General features: G+C 40.1%; 1 pseudogene; it reads right to left on the reverse strand.

Moving 5' to 3' along the window:
* Nucleotides 1–3,035: 3,035 nt before the first annotated feature.
* On the reverse strand, nt 3,036–4,082 carry LOC101710971 (purine nucleoside phosphorylase pseudogene; annotated as a pseudogene).
* Between the last annotated feature and the right edge of the window lie 16,632 nt (nt 4,083–20,714).

Below are 20,714 nucleotides of genomic sequence, written 5' to 3' on the forward strand. Positions count from 1 at the left end.
GCTTCCTTTGTTAGACTGACTCCTAAGTATTTAATTTTTTATGCTATTGTAAAAGGCTTGGTTTTCCTAATTTCTCTCCCAGTAAAGTGTGTGCAGGAATGGTATTGATTTTTGAGTGTAGACTTTGTACTTGTTCCTGATTTTAGAGTAAAAGCTTTCAGTTTTTGACCATTTAGAATGATGTTTGCTATTGATTTATCATAGATGGCTTTTATCAGATTAAAATGAAGACTGTATGGTCCAATTTTATGTAGCTTTTTGTCATGAATGTGTGTTAGATTTTGTCAAATGCCTTTTCTGCATCTATTGAGATGATCATGTGGTTTTTGTTCTTGGTTCTGTTGATATGGTATACTACATTTATTGCTATGTGTGTATTGAATCATCCCTGCCTCCCTGTGATGAATCCTACTTGGTCATGGTGTATAATCTTCTTGATGACTTGTTGGATTCTGTATGCCAGTGTCTTATTGAGGATTTTTGTGTCTATGTTCATTAGAGAGATTGGCCTTCAGTTCTCTTCTTTGGTTGACTTCTTCTATGGTTTTGGTATTAGGATAATACTTGCTTCTAGCAATGTGTTTGGGAGTATTGCTTCCCTTTCAATTTCATTAAACAGTTTGAGGAGTAGTGTCATTAGATATTCTCTGAATTTCTCATATAATTTGGCAGTTAATCTATGAGGACCTGGACTTTTCTTTATTGGTACATTTTTAATTACCTCTTCAATTTCATTGACTGTTATTGGGTTATTTAGAATTTCTGTAACGGCTTGATTCAACTTTGGTGATTCATATGTACTAGAAATTTGTTCATTTCTTCTGTATTTTCCATCTAATTAGAATAAAAGTTCTTGGAAGAGGTATTGATAATCTTCTGGATTTCTGGAGAATCCATTGTGATTTTATCCTTTCCATTCCTAATTGCATGGATTTGAGACTTTTTTTCCCCTTCTTTTGACATGGTTGGCTAAGGATTTATCAATTTTAATTGATCTTTCAAAGAACCAACTCTTCATTTATTGATTTTTTTTACATGACACATACATCTATTCATAGCAAAGTTCAAAATAGTTAAAAACAGAGATAGAAAATAGATTAGTGGTTTGGGGCCACAATGGTGCAGGGCAGGGAGTTGGGGAGGTTGGAGTAGATATGGTTTCCTGATGATAATTGCATTTATCTGTGAACACAGTAAATATTGTAAACTGTAAATGGATGAACTTTGTGGTATGTAAATTTTATCTCAATACAAATTTTTTAAAAGAAAGTTGTCTTCACATACTGCACACAAATTTAGTATACTCATTAAATCTAAAAAGCTAAAAGTACCTTAATATCCTACTCAGGTTTCTCCAGAACATATATTTCAGGTGGGCACCATTCTGGTTCCTATTCAATCTGAGCAAAAGGCAGAGCAGACATAGGACAGTCCAGCAGCTCTCCTCAGACTTCCAATCACTTCTCTACATGCCTCTGCTCCAGGTCTATGCTTTGGCTTATTCAGATGTTAAATCCTCTTCTTTTCATCCCTCAAGACTAAGCTCAGAGGCTGTGAGTATAGTTCTTGGGTTCCAGCACACAAGGAAAAGAAAAAGAAAGAAGCTAAAAGACTTGTATCTATTTTGTACAAGTCATATACAACAGGTGCTTCATAAGTATCTTAAAATGGTGGCCACTTGAAAGAACCATTTTTATATACTCAATTTAGCATTTTACCTGCCAAGTGCTACACTAAGAAATATTTAAGGATTAAAATGCCTATAAACCATCTCATTACATGAACAAGTTATAGTTATGTACATATCCAAAGGAAGGGCAGTACTTTCCTCTAAACTAGGGACAAACTCATTCAAGCAGACCACCTGGAGGTCCAGGGAGAGTTAAGTGGTAAGTAGAGGTACAAAGAACAGAAGAACAGTAGTGATGTGCCCGCTCCAAGATGACTTTTCTTTGGGCTGGGCTCATCTAAGTAGGTCAGTTACCAAACAAACAAAGGGTGATTTGAAAGAGTTCTCAAAAGCCTCCTGTCCAAAATACTTCTTCCGTGTCATTATAAATAGAAGTTTATCTAGGACTGTTTTTTTGTTTTGTTTTGTTTTGTTTTGTTTTATGGCAGTGCTGGGGAGTAAGGATGAAGTCCAGGGGCACTCTACACATCCCCAGCCCAGACAGAATCTCACTAAGTTGCCCAGGCTGGCCACTGCATCAGACAGCACTGTCCTTTCTTAAAAGGCACATAGGCCTGGGAAGGTAGTGTGGTTTCCAAACATGCCAGGCAGCTGAATGTAAGCTGATAAACAAAAGCATGTGGTGATCCAACAAAGAACTATGCCTGAATGCAGATTCACAGGGAGGTTAGACCAAGCAAAAGCAAGAGCAGAACCCAGAAAGAAAGCAGTAGGAGGAAAGCAGGTGCTCCAAGAGAAGCTGAGTTTGAACCAATTTCACAGATTTTCCTGGGGGTGGCAGGAAGGAATCTAGTCAGCAGTGGGGTGGCTGGCAGCAGACAAAGGGGTACTTGCACTACCATGTAAGAACACAGAAAGTAGGGGAGAAGGAATGGAAGGAAAAGGATAATGACTAGATAGTGCTTAATAAAGAAGTGACAATTTAGGCCATAATATCCTTTATCATTTTATCTTTTCTTCATTTTTTGCTGCTCACATATTGTCTCATCTCAGTTCTTAACTATTGTCTGAGAAGGAGATTACAGCCATTTGTGTCAATCTTAGCCTGTGCTCCAGCCTCATCCCAAGTTACACAAAAAAGTAAAAAACAATTTCATATCTTTATTCTCAAAATATTATGGTATATAAGCTGGTCCTTATTTGCTCCCTAGTGCTGTAAGTGAAGCACAACAGAGCCCCAAGAACGTGAGACTGTGCTCTCAAAGAGCTAGTAGTAGCTATTGTTAGGAGTTCAAAGGCATATGCTCAATCATAGGCATGTCCCCAGGTGTTATAGGACACTGGGCTCCAGCTCTTCCAGAAGAATGGGGTAGAAAAAATGTGTTGAGAAGATGACTGAGCAAGAGGACTTGGTACCAAAAACGTCTGGTGGGAGAAAGTAGGGAATGTGAAGGATAGAGAGCTCATTTTCTTTCTACTATCTAAGAGCAGAGGCACCTGACCCCAGCAAGAGGCCAAAGTAGGTAGTAGCCACTTGGATTCCAGCAGGAAGGCCCCTGACCACTCCAGGAGTGGTCATTAGGCATTGTCAGAGGGTGGAATGGTTGTCGTGAGAAAGGAGACAAACTGTTCCAAATTCTTTGCAGCTTGTCTCCCAGCCTCTAGTACTTCCTCATGATTGGCCTTCTCCAGGCTTTCATAATCCATGATGACTTTGTTTGTGATGAGTGAGAAGCCAAAGACTCGAAGTCCCCAGTGCTGAGCAACTAAAACTTCTGGTACTGTGCTCATGACAACAGCATCCGCCCCCAGCTTCTGCAGCAGGCAACATTCTGCCACAGTCTCAAAGTTGAGGCCAGCCAACATCACATAGGTGCGTTCCTGGAGCTCTCGCTTCTCGTTCATTTGTTTCCAGACACTGAAAGCCTTCTCCCTCATATTCCCGGTCATAAGCATCAGACATTGCAGGGAAACAAGCTCCAAACCTTTCATCTTTGGGCCCTTTGAGAGAGTTCTGACCAGAGAAACCAGGTAGGTTGATATGATCACGGATCAACATGATGTCTCCAACCTCAAACTTAGGGTTGAGCCCTCCAGCTTCATTGGTGACCACCAAGGTATCCACTCCCAGAAGCTGGAAAACCCTCACCAGGAATGGTACCTTCGAGAGTGAGTATCCTTCACATATGTGGAATCTTCCCTGCATTGTCACACAGGCTCTGCCATTCAGGAATCCAAACACCAGTCGACCAGCATGACCTGGCACTGTGCTTCGGGGAAAGTTGGGTATGTCACTGTAGTCGAAGCTCTGGGCCTGAGTTAATCTATCAGCCAGATCTCCCAACCCAGAACCACAAATCACTGCCACTTGGGACCAGTGGTTGGTATGAGAGAGAAGCCATTGTGCAGTGTTCTGATAATCTTCATACATGAATCCATCTTCCATGGTCCCACCAACTTGCTCCCAGAGATTCTGCTCTTCCTGGCTGTGATTGATGGGTGGAGCTAGGCGGTGGTCACTGGTTCCAGTCTGCACAGTTCATTTATTGATGTTTTGTGGGGATTTTTAGTCTCTATTGCATTAATTTCTGCTCAAATCTTTATAATTTCCTCCTTTGCATGAGGTTTGAGCTTGACTGTTCTTTTTCTAGAACTTTGAGGTTCAGCATTAGGTTGTTTATTTGAACTCACTCTGTTTTCCTGATGTGAGTGTTCATGGCTAAAAATTTCTCTCTTAGGACTACTTTCATTGCATAGCATAAGTTCCAGTAAGTTGTATCAGCATTATCATTTAATTGTATAAACTGTCTACCTTCTTCTTTAATATCATCTATGATGCATTGGTTTTTCATGAGTATCTTATTTAATTTCCACATGTTTATGAAGTTTTTGTGGTTTCTTTTGCCATTAATATCCAATTTCAGGGTATTGTCCCAAAAGAATTAAAAGAATCATACCACAGTGGTATATACTCACCCATGTTTATAGCGGCACAGTTTGTAATAGCTAAAACTTGGAAACAGCTCAATTGTCCATCAACTGGAGACTGGATAAAGAAGATGTGTTTTTTTTTTTTTATAAAATGGAATACTACTCAGCCATGAAGAATGAGAAACTGGAGACATTTGTGGGTAAGTGGATGCACTTTGAGGCCATACTCTTAAGTGGAATAAATAGGACACACGTGTAAATACTGAATAGTTTCTCTGGTATGAAAAACTAAAAGTGTAAATTAGAATCAAAATGTATAATTGATATTGTGTAATAGGAAGAAAATGTCTAAAGGAGCAGAGGAAGTGGGAGGGGTAGGGGAAAGGAAAGAAGGGTAAAGAAAAAAATATGAGAAAAGGAAAAATATGGAAACAAAGTCTTTGTAAATAAGGAAGGGTGGAGGTGGTGAAGGGAGGGCAGGGGAAAGGGGAAAAATTAAGAACCAAGATATGTCATGTAAAGGTACAAGATCCTAATAATTAATGTAACTGTATTGTAATAACTAAAATGTACCAATAAACTGGAAAAAAATATCCAATTTCATTGTGTCATGGTCTGGTAATATGCATGGGATAATTTCAGTTTGTTTGAATTTATTTAAGTATGTTTTATGAGCTAGTATGGAGTCTATTTTGGAGAACGTCTCATGTGCAGCTGAGAAGAATGCATATTGTTATGCTGTGGGGTAGAACACTCTGTAGATATCTACTAAGTCCATTTGTTCACAGATTTTATTCAGTTCTGATATTTCTTTGCTGATTTTCTTTGTCTAGTTGACCTGTCCATTTGTGATACTGTGGTACTGAGGTCCCCCATTACAATTGTGTTAGTGCTTATTTGATTTTTTTCATATCCATTAATAATTGTTTTGTAAAGTTGGGTGCGCTGGTATTTGGTGTATATGTGGTTGTTATCTCTTCTTCTTAAAGTTTTCTCTTAACAAGTATATAGTGACCTTTGTCTCTTTTAATCAGTCTTGGCTTGATATTCACTTTATCTGCAAATAGAATAGCTATCCCTGATTTTTTCTGGGTTCTTGTTGCATTAGAGTATTGTTTCTCAACCTTTGACTTTAAGTCTATGAATTTCTTTTTGAGTTAAATGTGTTTCCTATACACAGGAAATTCTTGTTACTTGATCCATTCTGCCAGTCTGTTTCTTTTGATTGCTGAATTGAGACCATTTACATTGATGGCTATTAGTTATATGTATTGGCTTATCCTTGCCATATTATATTCCTGTTGTTGCTTTCCTGTGTTTCCCCACTAAAATGTTTACCATCACTGTTCTATGGTGTGTGTATACTCCAGAAACCAGAGCCAATGCAGTATCAGACCCACTCATGCTCTGACCTCAAGGAGTATTCACTATGTATAAACAAATACCTCATTCTTTGGGTCCATAACTATTACTTATGTACACATTCATGGTAGACACCAGCACCATTGCTACTATGCATGTACCATGTTCTTCAATGCCAAGATGGATTCTCTTAGCCATAGTTTCTTCCTTTGTGGATAAAGAAAGTATAACTCAGACTCCTTCATGACTGAAGGCCTTAAGAGGCCTTGACACCAACACAGACAATCAAGCCTTGGCCTCTAAGCAGCTCCACAGTTTATGCTAATGCAGACCTCACGTGACACAGCTGCACAAAAACTACATTTCCCCAGAAATAGAACCACTGCAACCCACCCAACTGGTGTTCTCAAACTCATCCACAAATGAGGCCCAAAATTGTTCTGTAAAGGTTGGAAGAGGTGACAACTCAAATAATTATGGATTTATCAATGCAAGACTAAAAGACACATGAAAAATCTAGGAAACATAAAATCACCAAAAGAACATAATAATTTTCCAACAACCAAGTAACCAACTCCAAAGAAATAAAGATCTAAAAGTATCTGACAAAGAATTCAAAACAATCCTCTTAAAAATGTTTAGTGAGATATAACAGAAAATTAAAAAATTGAATGGAAAGGCTTCCCAGGCAGTAGCCTTAGGAAAGCCATACAGGGACAAAATTAGAAGTTCAGTAAAGATAGAAATCATTTAAAAAAAATCAGAAAACCTGAAGCTGAAGATTGCAAAGAGTGAAATAAAAAAGGAGAGGTTCAATAACAGACTCAACCAAACAGACCCTAATAGTGAGCTTGAACAAACGTCACTTGAAATTACTCTATTAGAGGAATAAAAAAACTGGTAAAACACTTAATACATTGGTGGAAGTTCAAACATGGCTTGATGAGAGTACTGGGAACATTAGAGATATAGAAAAAGTTTACCCCACTTATAGTCTTTTTTTCTGAATAAATTTCACTAGAAGCTCACAAAAATGTTCCTGAGTCTCTTGAGAAAGAAGGAAGGAGGAAGAGAATAACTACTGCAGGTGGAACTTAGAGCTCAGCCTAGGGGATTCTCTCTTGTTTCTCTTCACAAACAGAAGTTTTGTGGGCAACCAGAGTAATAACCCTACCCTCTGTGAAACCTGTTACTTTTAGGGAAGAGAACACACAAAGACACACATGAAACACTCTTCACCTTGGAGAAGGACAAGAAAATACTCAAGGACCAAAATCATTGGTGAATAAAGGAGAAGCACATTTTCCCCGGTGGTAGTAAGATATATGGTTCATTATGTTAAATAAACATTGGTGATATGATTTTAAGGGTAATGAGATATTTTTCAGTCATATCTTGCCTGTCAGCAACAGGTAAGACTAATCTTGGTAAGACTCAAGATAGGGCATAACCAAGAACCAAAGAATGTAGCCCCATTAAATAGGCAGATGAACTATTATATGTGCTGGTTAGGGTCTTTCTTCCCCCAGGATAGGCAGAGGCATTTCTTTGCTGTAGTGCTATGGCCTTAATGATGGAGAAAAATTATTTGACTTTGTATTTCCAACTTTTGTGTAATCTCAATTTCTCTTTTTAATAATAGGGATACATATTTCCCCGACACTAATATTAAAAGAAATCTCTAAATTTTTACCTATTTTTCAGAAATGACATTGTCTTTATTCTCCATAAACTGCAGGCAATTAAAAAGAAAAGAATTAATTAAATCATAACTATATTTAGGAAAGCTTTAGAAACCCTCAAATTTCCATGGCCTGAAATATCACCAAGGTCCCTAATGGGAGTAAGATCTAGCCCCATGTGACTTACAAATTATTTCCTTGTGAGTTAGTAATGTATTGCACTCTATATTTGGAAATGCTGCTTTCATTCTTAGCTTTGTCTTTACTTCAAGTGGTTATGAACAATTACTGTAGGTCCTTTACGTGATACAAACAAGGTCAAGCTGATATTTTCAATGTACTCAGTTAAGCAGACATTGAAGCCTCGATTTGGTTTTCTAGACAAGACACTATATAGAGAGCATCAAAGGAAAAAGATTAAAGATACTGTTAACAAAAGATATAGCAATAAATTTCTAATATTGATCCTTGGATATATTTTTTCCCAAATAAAAAGAAATATATTACTTTGTCCTGACTAATGGATTTTTATTCCCTAGAGAGATCTCACAGTGAGGATTCTTAACTCTAGGGACTGATCCTTGTAAAAGTGGACAGCTGTACCAGGCAACAGTGCAAAAGTGAATTCCTTCCACCAAAAATTCTGCAACAAGATTTAATGAGTGGATTCTTTATCATATGAATTATATTACATTATTTTATAAGCATACCTAGGATCTTGATAAACATTGTAGAGTAAAATATCTGTAGCATAATGATTTTATACCTTAACATGAGGTTTTCTCCAACTAATAAAGCCAAGCATCCCTTTAACAGTCAATAATCCATGACAATAAAGAGAATGACAGAGGATATGATATCTTAAAAGTTTTGAAAACCAGAAAACAGATAAATGAATTTAAGTGATTTAGCAAGATTTAGAAATCCAGATGCTCATACACCACAAGAAAGGCCCATTTGTAATAAAAATGATAAAGGAGAAATATAACTCCCACCTGCTAGATGTCAGATGTGCCAGGTTCATGTCCCCTGAGATCAAAGAATGAATTCTAAAGGATAAAGGAGGTTAAGAGGAGGGAAGATTTAATGAGGAATAGAAATAGCTCCTGAGAGACAGGAGGGATCCTGGAATTGAGTTGCCACAGAGGCCTTCTGTCAGGGGTAATCTATACAGCAAAGTCACAATGTGGGTAAAACATGGGTTGAACTACAATCAAACTATAGGATTACAAGTATGACTGCTTAGCTCATATTAATCTAAGAGGGAAGCATGGCATATGGATCATCTATAATGTAAAACTCTCAAAATACTCAGGAATAATAGTTCAAGTTATCTCTAAAGTAAAAATGAGGTAAAAGGTGAAAAGAAGAGAACCACTACTGTTGTTTTGGGAAGGTGGAAAAGAAATAAACTTTCATATCCAGAATAAGAAGTTAGTAGATAAAAGAGAGAAAAAGGCAGGGTATTCTAAGTATGTTATTTAGAAATATAGATCTAAATGTTAGATTGCATGAAAGAAAATGGGTCGTAAGTATAAAAAAGTTAAAATTTCTACTTCATTGACATGTGATTAGATTAAATTTTGATAAGACTAAATCTGTATTTCTAAAGTCAGCCTTTTGAGTACTTATTTGATAATGTACATCAAGCACTGTGACCCCAAACAAATATTACCAAAGGCAAAGGTAAATACTTAATAATTTTAATATTTATGTTACTGTTTAAAGGGTTAAGCTTCATTCTTGTAAAACATCTGTATAGAAACCAGCTAGTGCCTAAGAATACTAAAAAAGCTTCAGATTTCTTTTCCTTGTCTATAATAATTTATTTTTCTTTTGCCAATTATGAGTAAAACTCTGATTATCCCGGAAGCAAAGTGCTAATGGAAACATATATCCTCCATTTAAAATTAATGCTTTAATCTTAGAATTCCAAAAGGGATGAAATGAAATTGGCAAACTACCAAAGTAAGTTGTTATCTGAGGAAAGTATTAGAAATGGCTTAGACCTAATTTCATAAATATTGTGGTGGTATTGAGAGATTAGTTCTTCATTATCTCTAGTGAATTTTTGCTTTCATCTGATCCCTGTTCAACCTACTCAGGTTTCCCAGGGTACTCAGAACTACTTGATTAGCATAATGCACACTGTTTATTCTGTTTAAAATACCTACCTGTGATACTGTTTGCTCTTCTAGGGTAGTAAGTGCTGACCTTGGAGGACTCTCTCGACTCCCTTTGAGGGTTTTCCTTGAGATCAAAAGAAGGGCTAAACCTCAGTATGCAGGGCCTAATTCTACACTTTCTCGGGTTTTGACTTAGCTCACAGAATTGTTAACCACCTTTCAAAATGAAGGCAAGTTCTACCTTATGTGAATATCTGGAAGGAAAGGAGGAAGATGGAGCATGAAATGAGTAGCATCTGGTCATGTAGATCTCCCTCATCTCCCCAAGTTTGCTTTAGACAATGCAGCATGTGCAGTGTGTTCATTTCATCATTCAGTGATATAGTCAATAAAAACAGTTATTTCATGCCTACCATGGGCCAGGCATCTGTACTAGGCACTGCAGACTCAATGATGAGGGAAGCCATTGTCTCTGTACTTACTGAGCATAGAGACAAGAGGAGGTAGAACATACTAAAATAATGATGCAAGTACACAAAAATCACAATTTGAGAGGATTTTCCATACTTTATTGACTCCTTACCAAGAATTTTTATTGTTAGAAATTAAGGCTTTGCCAGGGAAGATAGAAGATTTGGGGTTGGAATAAGGTAGATTGAATAATTAAGTTCACATAAATGTATGTAAAAAGGAAACACAGGGACAGATGATAATAAAGAATTGCAATGGTGCAAACCTGTAATCTCAGCTACTCAGGAAGCTGAGGCAGGAAGATCACAAGTTCAAGCCCAGTGTGGGCAAGACCCGCCTCAAAATTTAAAACAAATTAAAAAGGATTAGGTAGGTCACTCAGTGTGAAGGCTCTGGGTTTGATCCTTAATCCTGTATAAAAAGGAAAAAAGAAAGGAAGAAAAAGAAAGAAAGAAAGCAAGAGAGAGAGAGAGAGAGAGAAAGAAAAAGAAAGAGAAAGAGAGAAAGAAAGAAAGAAAGAAAGAGAGAAAGGAAGGAAGAAAAAAGAAGAGAACAAAGAAAGGGGAAACAAAAAAAGAAAGGAAAGAAAAGCAAAGGAAAGGAAGGAAAAGGAAAAAAGGAAAACAAAGGAAGCTTTTTATGGGTAGAGATGTAGCTCAGTGGTAGAGTGTCTAGCACATGCAGAGTCCTGGAACAAGTAAAGTACTTCCTCCCCCCACACACACACACACAAAAGAGAGAAAAGAAACATGTAATAAAATGGTTAATTAGAGAAGGAAGGATTTTATGTTTTCCGAGTAATGCTAAATGTGTGAGCACTGAAGACTAAGATTTTTAAAAATCAACTTGACAGGTGATAAATGTGTCCAGTGAATCTACTTATCTGGTTCAGGAGAGCATGACATTGAGCTTTGAAGAAGTGAAAAGCAGCAACTGAATTTTTGTAGTTAGGTCAGCTATTTTATGATTCCAGACTTCCTAATTCTTCTGGAGACAATTCAGGATTCTGTGTAAGGAGAAATGACTGTCCTAGCTGATTCCCTGCATGGCAGCCTTGAGCGATCATCACTGTTGAGAACAAACTCTTTAGAAAAGAAACTATGGGAGGCACGAAATGTTCATCAAGAGGAGTCTAAGGATATAATTGTGGCAACAGTTTAATAAAAACAAATTTGAGGGAGCAATGGCTCAGCTCCTTTGACTTGTAATTCATGCCTTGGTGTGAAACTACTGGGAATGCTATTAAAATTTTATGAATCTGTTTTCTATTTGGTGAAAGGAAACAGTAAAATTTCAGCCAGGATTTATTGGTAGATGTAAATATTATGTTTGTGCCTGAAATTATTATTACCCTAAATATGTTTCATTTTGTTTGATAAACTTGGGGATGCAACAGAACAATACCACAAGATATATAATTCTTGTAATAAGAGGAGAGGACAAAGGGTATTGCTGGGCATTAAAGATGAAAATATGGGACTGAGGAGGTAGGTAGATCAGTGTTAGAGCCCACGCTTAGCATGTATAAGCCCTAGATTTGGTACCAAGAAGAAATACACAAAAAAGGAGATGAAAATCTGAACAGAAAAAATTGAATGATTTTTAAAATTTCACACTAATATTCATTTACATTTTTATAACCATTTTCCTTTCTTAAAAATGTAAATATTTACCCACATTTTTACAAAAGCTATTAAAATATAGACTACCCACATATTTAGTAACCTGTGACTGGAAACAGACTGTACAAGTTACAATTATTTACTGCATATTAACTAAAGTCCCCCAGTTCTTTTATATCATAAAGAAAATTAAAACTCGCATCTCCCTTCTAGGAAGTCACATGCCCTCTGTGGGATTTTGGTGAATCTCAAGCCCTTACCTTCTCCTGGCCACATCCTGTATTTTACATTCCATCGAATTCTAAGCCTCATTTGAATCTCTCAGCATGTTGCTGCTCTGTCATCTCCATATGGACTCAAATGTGGAATACAGATATACCTGCATTCAGAGCACAAGCAATTTTGTATTTGAAAATTCCACCTCTATTTTTCCAGTTGCTCAAACTAAAACACTCGATGTCATTGTAACTCTCTCACACCCAAATTTGGTCCATTAGCAAATAGTCTCATTTGTACCCTCCGAGTTTATCAAATTGTATTCATTTCCTAACAAACATCATGTCCCACTAGTTCAAGCCTTCCAACCACTTTTCTTGTCCATGTCTTTGACCTGCTTCTACATGTTCTCAGCCAGCAGCCAGAGTGATCCTGTCTAAACACAACCCATTACTTTTCTGTTCAAAATCCTCCAATTGCTTTTCATTCACCAAGTAAAGAGATCAGAAGCCATCGTGACCCAGCTCTTTACATCTCTGATTACCACCCGGTACTGGTCTCACAGTCTCCTCAACTGTAGCTTCACTGGTGTCCATGTAGTCCCTTGAATACATCAAGCATAATCTTACCTCCAGGTTGTGCATTTTGTGGTATCTTCTGCATGCGATGCTGTTCCATCCTCAGTTAACATGGATGGCTAGCTCTCTCATTTTTTCAATTAGAATGGTTTTTTGATGTTAGTTTTTTGTTTTGTTTTGTTTTGAAGTGAGATCTTTCTTTCTACAACTTAGCCCCTCCACAAATGGTTGAGGAAAGATCATTTCCAGTGTTCAATATATTTCTCTTCTTTTTATTCCTCACTCTTCCAGTCTCATTCTAAATTTCTTTCCATGTTTTAAAAAGAATGGAATAGCTCATTAATTTAGCTTCTTTCTCATTGATTTAGCATCTTTCAAATCATGTTCAGAAATCTGAACTATCTCTGATAAGGCAGACTGTCAAGGGATTTGACCTAACAAGAAACTCTTCAATTAGGGGAAGAAATTGAACTTAAACTTGAATTTAGTTGCGATTTTTAAGATGATTCTGTCTCTTTTTCTCTGACCCAATACTACACAATAAATCTCATTTGTAAATAACTAGTACTGCTAAGGGGCAGTCAGGAGAATAGATATGTTTAGGTGTGGGGCAATTTTCCCTCTGTACTTGTCCTGCATTATTTGATTCTGGAGCTAGCTTCCCAATTATCTACAGGTTTATAAAGAGTTCCTTTCTCCAGCTTTCAAGTGGTCTCTGTTAACAGCTGTTCCTGGCCTAGTACTTTTTGATGCTCATCTATTCCCTTTTGTTCCCTTAACCTGAGCTATCCTTTTGTGCAGAGCCTCTTTGTTAATGACTGTCCAAAGATTCTTTTTACTTGTGTCACCTCTTTGTGTTAGGGACCCCACTTGTTAAAATATTATATTCAAAGTAACAGAAATAAAATTATATAAACCAAAAGAATAATTAGAGTCATCATTTCTTTTGAGAGGTGTTTGTAATTTTATTTAACTTTTGATTTTGTTAAATATTTCAATTAAGCTCCAAAAGCAAATCCTACATATAAAATAATACTTTCATTCTGTGTAGATTAGAGAAAAAATTGTTAAAAATACATACAGAAGGAAACATATGGGGAAGAAAAAGTGTAAAAACAGTAAGATATGTCAAAACTTAAATTTACATATTAGAAACAATTTAAAATATATCATTAATTACAGATATTAAATAGTATTTAGCTGTGAGACCTGAGTAACTCCATTTTAAAATTTGGCCCCATCTTAGAGTAAGGTGGCCTGGACATAAATTCTAGTTCCAAGAAAAAACACAAGATGTACCTTGGCCACCTGCCTGTGATAATGTTCAGCAGTCCCCTAGCAACTAGCCTAGCAACAGCTAATCAGTAGCTACCCCAATACCCCAGTATCCCAGATGTTCTTTTGATGACTTGAGCAGCCGTTTGCAGTTCAGAGCGCAAGGCCCAACCAATTAGGTTTAAACTTTCAAAACTTGCTAAATGCTAGCCAATTGTGTGATTTGAAACCCCGGGCCTTTTTGAAACCCTGCACCTTGCTGTAACCTCTATAAAAATCCCTGGTGTTTTAGAGTCGAGGCTCTCAATCCTGACCTGCTGCGTCAGTGTTGGATGAGAGTTCCTGCTCGAGCTTGAATAATTGACCCTCATGTGTTTGCATCGGAATCGGCTCCTTGGTGGTCTTTGGGGACCTCGCGATCTGGGCACAACATTTGGGGGCTCGTCTGGGATCCCCAAGACCCCAGGATTTCCATACCAGAGGGTCGACATTGACCAGTGAGTGTCTGGTGTCTCTTTGTTTGTCTGCAATTCGGGGGGCCCAATTCTGTGTAGGTCGGCAAACGGTCTAGGTGGACGCACTGTGAGGGCTGCAGACCCGGGATTCCTGGAAGATGTTCCGGATCCATCTGGAGGGGACAGAAGTGCCCCACGAGTACGAGTCTGTGAGACTCCTAGGGGGACGGTGCGGGTCGTTCCCGCGGTATGGCGTGAGGCCGAAGTCCCATTTTTGGTGCTGCCTCCAATCGGGCGGAGGACGGTTTTGTCTTGCTTTTTGCTCTGCTGTTGTGTTTGTTTGTCTGTTTATTGTGGTGACTTGGACTGAGACGATGGGACAGACTGCGACCACCCCCCTGTCCCTCATGGCAGACCACTTCAGAGTGGTTAGGGAGTGCACTTATAGTCTAAATTTAGAAATAAAAAAGTCTAGACTTGTCACTCTGTGTAGCTCGGAGTGGCCTTCCTTTGAGAAGGGATGGCCCCCTGAGGGAACTTTTGATTTGCAGATCACACGGAGGGTCCATGGAGCTGTTTTCCATCCCTACACCAGACATCCTGATCAGGTTCCCTACATTGTCACTTGGGAGAGTCTAATCTGTAACCCACCCCCATGGGTCAAGCCCTTTCTGCCTCCACAGAAATAGCAGCCGGAGGTAATCCTGACAACCTGTGAGAAGACTCCCAGGGAGTGTGACGGAAAAAGGTGGACCAAAACCACGCCGCTTTACCTGGTCCTCCAAGGAGGAACCGAGGAAGATCCCCCCCCCCACAACTCTCTCTTTACTCCCCCACAAGAACAGGCAGGGAGAGAGAACCCGGCCCCAGCTGGAGCTGAGGAGGAGGTGCCGGCAGCGGGGATGGCCCCACCCAGAACACTCGCCACCAGCGTGCCATCTCGCCTGCAGGGCTGGCGGACTCTACCGTTTTCCCGCTGAGAGCGATAGGGCCCCCTGATGAGCACAGTAACCAGCCGCATCATTACTGGCCCTTCGCCACCAGTGACCTTTATAACTGGCATACTCAACATGCCAAATTCTCTGATAACCCTAGGGATTTGATTAACCTATTGGAAACTGTTTTGTTTACTCATCAGCCCACTTGAGATGATTGTCAGCAACTCCTCCAGATCCTGTTTACCACAGAGGAGCGAGACAGAATCCAAAATGAAGCCAGGAAATTGGTTCCTGGTGACAATGGTAAACCCACCACTAATGTTGACACTATTAACACTTCTTTTCCTTTGTCTCTGCCCAATTGGGACTTCGACACAACAGAAGGTAAGGAGAGGCTCCAGGTCTATTGCCAGGCTCTGTTGAGAGGTCTCAAAGTGACAGCTCCACCAATTTGGCTAAGATAGGGGATGTACAACAGGGGCCAAACGAAAGCCCCACTGCCTTCCTAGAATGAATTCAGGAAACATTCCATAGGTATACTCCTATGGACACAAAAGCAAATGAGACAAAGGCAGCTGTAATAATACATTTTGTCAACCAGGCGGTGCTAGATATTAAGAAAAAGTTACAGAAAGTAGACAGACTAGGGGAAAAAAGTATTCAGGACTTAGTGGCAGTGGCAGAGAGAGTGTATAACAACAGGGAAACCACAGAGAAAAGACAGGTGAGAACTGACAACCACCAGACCCAAAACCTGGCTCAGATCCTTCTGGCCACCACAGCGGGAGAGACGAGGGAACGTGAATGTCACCTGAAAAAAATTGCAGCAGAAGGAGGAGGTAAGGGGAAACACAGGGAACACCCCCAGTTGGGAAAAAGTCAATGTACTTACTGCAAAGAGGAAGGCCACTGGGCTAAGGAGTGCCCCAAAAGACAGCAGGGAGGCCACTCAAAGGCCCCCGTCCTGGCCATAAATGAACTAAGTGATTAGGGGGGATGGGGCTCGGCACCCCTCCCCGAGCCCAGAGTAACCCTTAAAGTGGAGGGGGAGCCCATTGAGTTCCTGGTAGATACCAGCACTCAACATTCAGTCCTGCTTAAACCACATGGCCACATATCTGACAAAACTTCCTCTGTCCAAGGAGCCACAGGCGTAAAAAAATATTCATGGACTACCCAAAGAATGATAGACTTAGGAGTGGGCCGAGTAACCCACTCATTTATGATTATACCAGATTGCCCCTATCCTCTACTTGGAAAAGACTTGCTCACTAAATTAGGAGCCCAAATCCATTTTCAGCCTGGGGGCATGGAGGTACTTAACCAAGAGGGAAAGCCCATCCAAGTGTTAACTATGAGCCTTGAGGATGAATATCTGCTACATCAGAGACAGCCCCCTCCTGATCCTGATGTGGAACAATGACTTGCCATGTTCCCGCGAGCATGGGCTGAGACTGGGGGCATGGGGCTGGCCACACACAGGACACCTGTGTTTGTAGAGATAAAGCCAGGAGCAGACCCTGCATGAGTTCACCAATATCCCATGTCCCTAGAGGCCCACAAAGAAATAACTCCACACATCAGGAGGTTGCTTGCTCAGGGTATTCTAAGGCCCTGTCAATCGGCCCAGAACACCCCCTTGTTGCTGGTGCAGAAACCCCACTTGGATGACTATCGACCAGTGCAGGACCTCCGTGAGCCTTCCGCTGGAACCCAAAAGCCAGCACATCTTCACATTTAAATGGAGCGACCCTGAGCAGGGCATCAACGGACAGCTGACCTGGACCTGACTTCCTCAAGGATTTAAAACACTCCCCCACCATTTTTGACGAAGTTTTGCATGAGGACTTGGGCTGGACAGAGGCTTTCCCCACCAAACACGAAACGGCACAGACTGTGGCCAAAAAGCTTTTAGAAGACATCCTACCAAGGTATGGTTTTCCTGTTATGTTAGGATCAGACAATAGACCTGCTTTTGTCTCTAAGGTGAGTCAGAGTTTAGTGCAGGTTCTGGGGGCAAATTGGACAGACCCCAGAGTTCAGGACAGGTAGAGAGAATAAACAGGACCCTAAAAGAGACCTTAACTAAATTAGCCTTAGAGACTGGTGGTGACTGGGTGGCTCTCCTTCCCTTTGCTCTCTATAGGATATGCAATTCACCCTATAAGATGGGACTGACTCCCTTTAAAATTATGTTTGGGGTGCCCCCTCTCATTATCCCTAACCTCCAGTCTGAAGTGCTCACTGAGCTTGGTGATCAAGAGCTGTTATTTTCTTTAAGAGGTATTCAACTGATTCACAAGGACCTAGGACAGGACCAGAACCCAGACGAACCACTCTGGAAACTCATGGTCCAAACTTTAAAACCCTAAATGCCTCTCGACCTGATCTTAATCTTGTTGGCTATGCTATGATATCAAGCCCCCCTACTATAAAAGAATAGCTTTCCCTGGAAACCTTACTAAATCAGAAAATGCTAGTCAATGCAGATGGCAACAGAAGGGTTCAGCTAGATTAACCCTGCAGTCGGTGGTCAGACGAGGTATATGTCTAGGTGATGTGCCTCCCACCCACCAACAACTGTGTAGCCAGACTCATTCAATGTCCGCAAAAAGATATTTCATACCCCCTTCAGATGGTTGGTGGGCATGTTCTACTGGGCTCACCCCATGCGTAGATAGAGGAGTACTCAATCGGACTAAGGACGTGTGTGTGCTGGTGCAATTAATACCTAGACTGCTGTAACATTCAGAGGAGAAAGTTTACACTCACCTAGCTCATTTAGTGGGGGCCCCCAGTCGGGTAAAAAGGGAGCCCATAACAGCAATCACCCTGACAGTACTCCTAGGCCTGGGCTTGGCGGGAACAGAAACTGGGGTCTCCTCTTTAGTCTTACAAAACAAACATTATAATGATCTGAGGGCTACCATAGATATTGATATAGAGAGACTTGAAAACTCCATCACACACCTTCAAGAGTCCATGGCAAAGGTTAGAGAGGGCCTTGCCAAGCACAAATGGGATTGTGAGCAAGCCCAAGGGTGGTTTAAATCACTGTTTAACTATTCTCCATAATTGACCACCCTAATTTCCACAATGTTAGGTCCCCTGCTTATTTTGCTGCTTCTTTTGATATTTGGACCTTGCTTACTTAACCAATTGGCTTCATTCATTAAAGAACGTGTCAGTACAGTACAAGTATTGGCTCTCAGGTCACAGTATCAGCTTATATCATAAAACCCAATAGAGGTAACCCTCCGAGACCCATGATTGGGCCTCAATAGTTCCATGTGAAGGGGGGAATGTGAGACCTGAGTAACTCCATTTTAAAATTTGGCCCCATCTTAGAGTAAGGTGGCCTGGACATAAATTCTAGTTCCAAGAAAAAACACAAGATGTACCTTGGCCACCTGCCTGTGATAATGTTCAGCAGTCCCCTAGCAACTAGCCTAGCAACAGCTAATCAGTAGCTACCCCAATACCCCAGTATCCCAGATGTTCTTTTGATGACTTGAGCAGCCGTTTGCAGTTCAGAGCGCAAGGCCCAACCAATTAGGTTTAAACTTTCAAAACTTGCTAAATGCTAGCCAATTGTGTGATTTGAAACCCCGGGCCTTTTTGAAACCCTGCGCCTTGCTGTAACCTCTATAAAAATCCCTGGTGTTTTAGAGTCGAGGCTCTCAATCCTGACCTGCTGCATCAGTGTTGGATGAGAGTCCCTGCTCGAGCTTGAATAAATGACCCTTGTGTGTTTGCATTGGAATCGGCTCCTTGGTGGTCTTTGGGGACCTCATGATCTGGGCACAACATAGCAAGTTAAAAGAAGGAAGTTCTTGGATTTCTGCTGGGCCCAGGCAGAAATATCATGGTGGAAGAGCACTGTTGAGCAAAGATGCTTAGCTCATGATGACTGGGCAGCAGAGGCAAGAAACAGAGACTAAGAGGAAATGGGCCAGGAACCATATAGAAAACCCCAAATTGCACCTCAGTGACTCATCTAGACACACCCAGAAGTGATTCCCCCTAACCTCCCAGGCACATCCCAAAGTCAATCAAGTTGACACAATCAATATTAGCTATGACATCCAACCCCTTGTCAACTTGACACCCAAATCCATCTCCTTAAAACAACCTGAATTCTCAAATAAACATAAGGTCAAAATTCCACCTAGCATGAGATATCTATCTTATCTACAGCTTATAACACAATAATTCCTTCCCCAGTGTCTTAAAAGTTTTCTCAAAATTTCAAGTCTTTTCTGAGACTCAAGGCAAATTCAGCTGTGAAATTATAAAAAAGAAAGAAAAAAAAAGTTATATAATCCCAAGTACAATGGCATAGTATGAACATTCCTATTCCAAAAGGGAGGAATACCAGAATAGGAAAGAATTACACAAAAAGCAAGACCCCAACTAAGCAGGGCTGATATTGACCTTTGTAACCCAATATCTGGCACCTGGAGCACTTATTAGTGAAATGCAAATTCTGAAAGGCTTGATAGTCTCAGCTCTATAGCCCTGAGGTTGCAGCCCACAGGGCCTCTTCCCTGGGCTGGATCCACTCATGTCCTGCAGCTTATTTCAGAGTATGTACCACATTCCTAAATTCCTGAGTCTCTATGGCACCTTTGGCTTCTTTCCCACAGGTTCATACCCTGCCTTCTCAGGGGTTCTTTGCCTAGCTACCCAGACCTTCTTTTTTTTTTTTTTTTTTAATTCTTTTATTGGTACATTTTAGGTATACAATACTTTTATATTTATCACTGAGTGTTTGTACCTGTACATGATGTATCTTCGTTCTTATTTTTTTCCCCATTTCCTGTGCGCCCTTCATCCCCTCCACCCTTCCCTATTTACATACATTACCTTTCCATTTTCTTTTCTTTTCTCATAATTTTTCCTTTCCCTTCTTCCCTTTCCCCTTCCCCTCCCACCACCCCTACACCTTTGGACTTTTTCCTATTTCAAATTATCAATTATTCATTTTAATCCTTATTTACACTTTCAGTTTCTCACACTAGAGAAACTATTCGGTATTTACACATATGTGTCCTATTTATTTCACTTAAGAGTGTGGCCTTAATATGAGTCCATTTAGCTATAAATGTCTCTAGTTTCTCGTTCTTTATGGGTGAGCAGTACTCCATTTTATATAAAGAAACCACATCTTCTTTATCCAGTTTCCAGTTGATGGGCACTTGGGCTGTTTCCAAGCTTTAGCTATTACAAACTGTCCCCCTATAAACATGTGTGCACATATATTGCTGTGGTATGATTCTTTTAATTCTTTGGGGAAGATACCCAGCAGGGGAATAGCTGGGTCAAATGGGACCTCTAGCCCTAGTTTTTTGAGGTATCGCCATACTGATTTCCACAGTGGTTGTACCAGCCTGCACTCCCACCAACAAGGAAGAAGGGTTCTGTTATC

Source organism: Heterocephalus glaber, unplaced genomic scaffold, assembly GCF_053883595.1.
Source record: "Heterocephalus glaber isolate CG9 unplaced genomic scaffold, H.glaber_assembly_v1.0 deba00001733, whole genome shotgun sequence".
Taxonomy (NCBI): Eukaryota; Metazoa; Chordata; class Mammalia; order Rodentia; family Bathyergidae; genus Heterocephalus; species Heterocephalus glaber.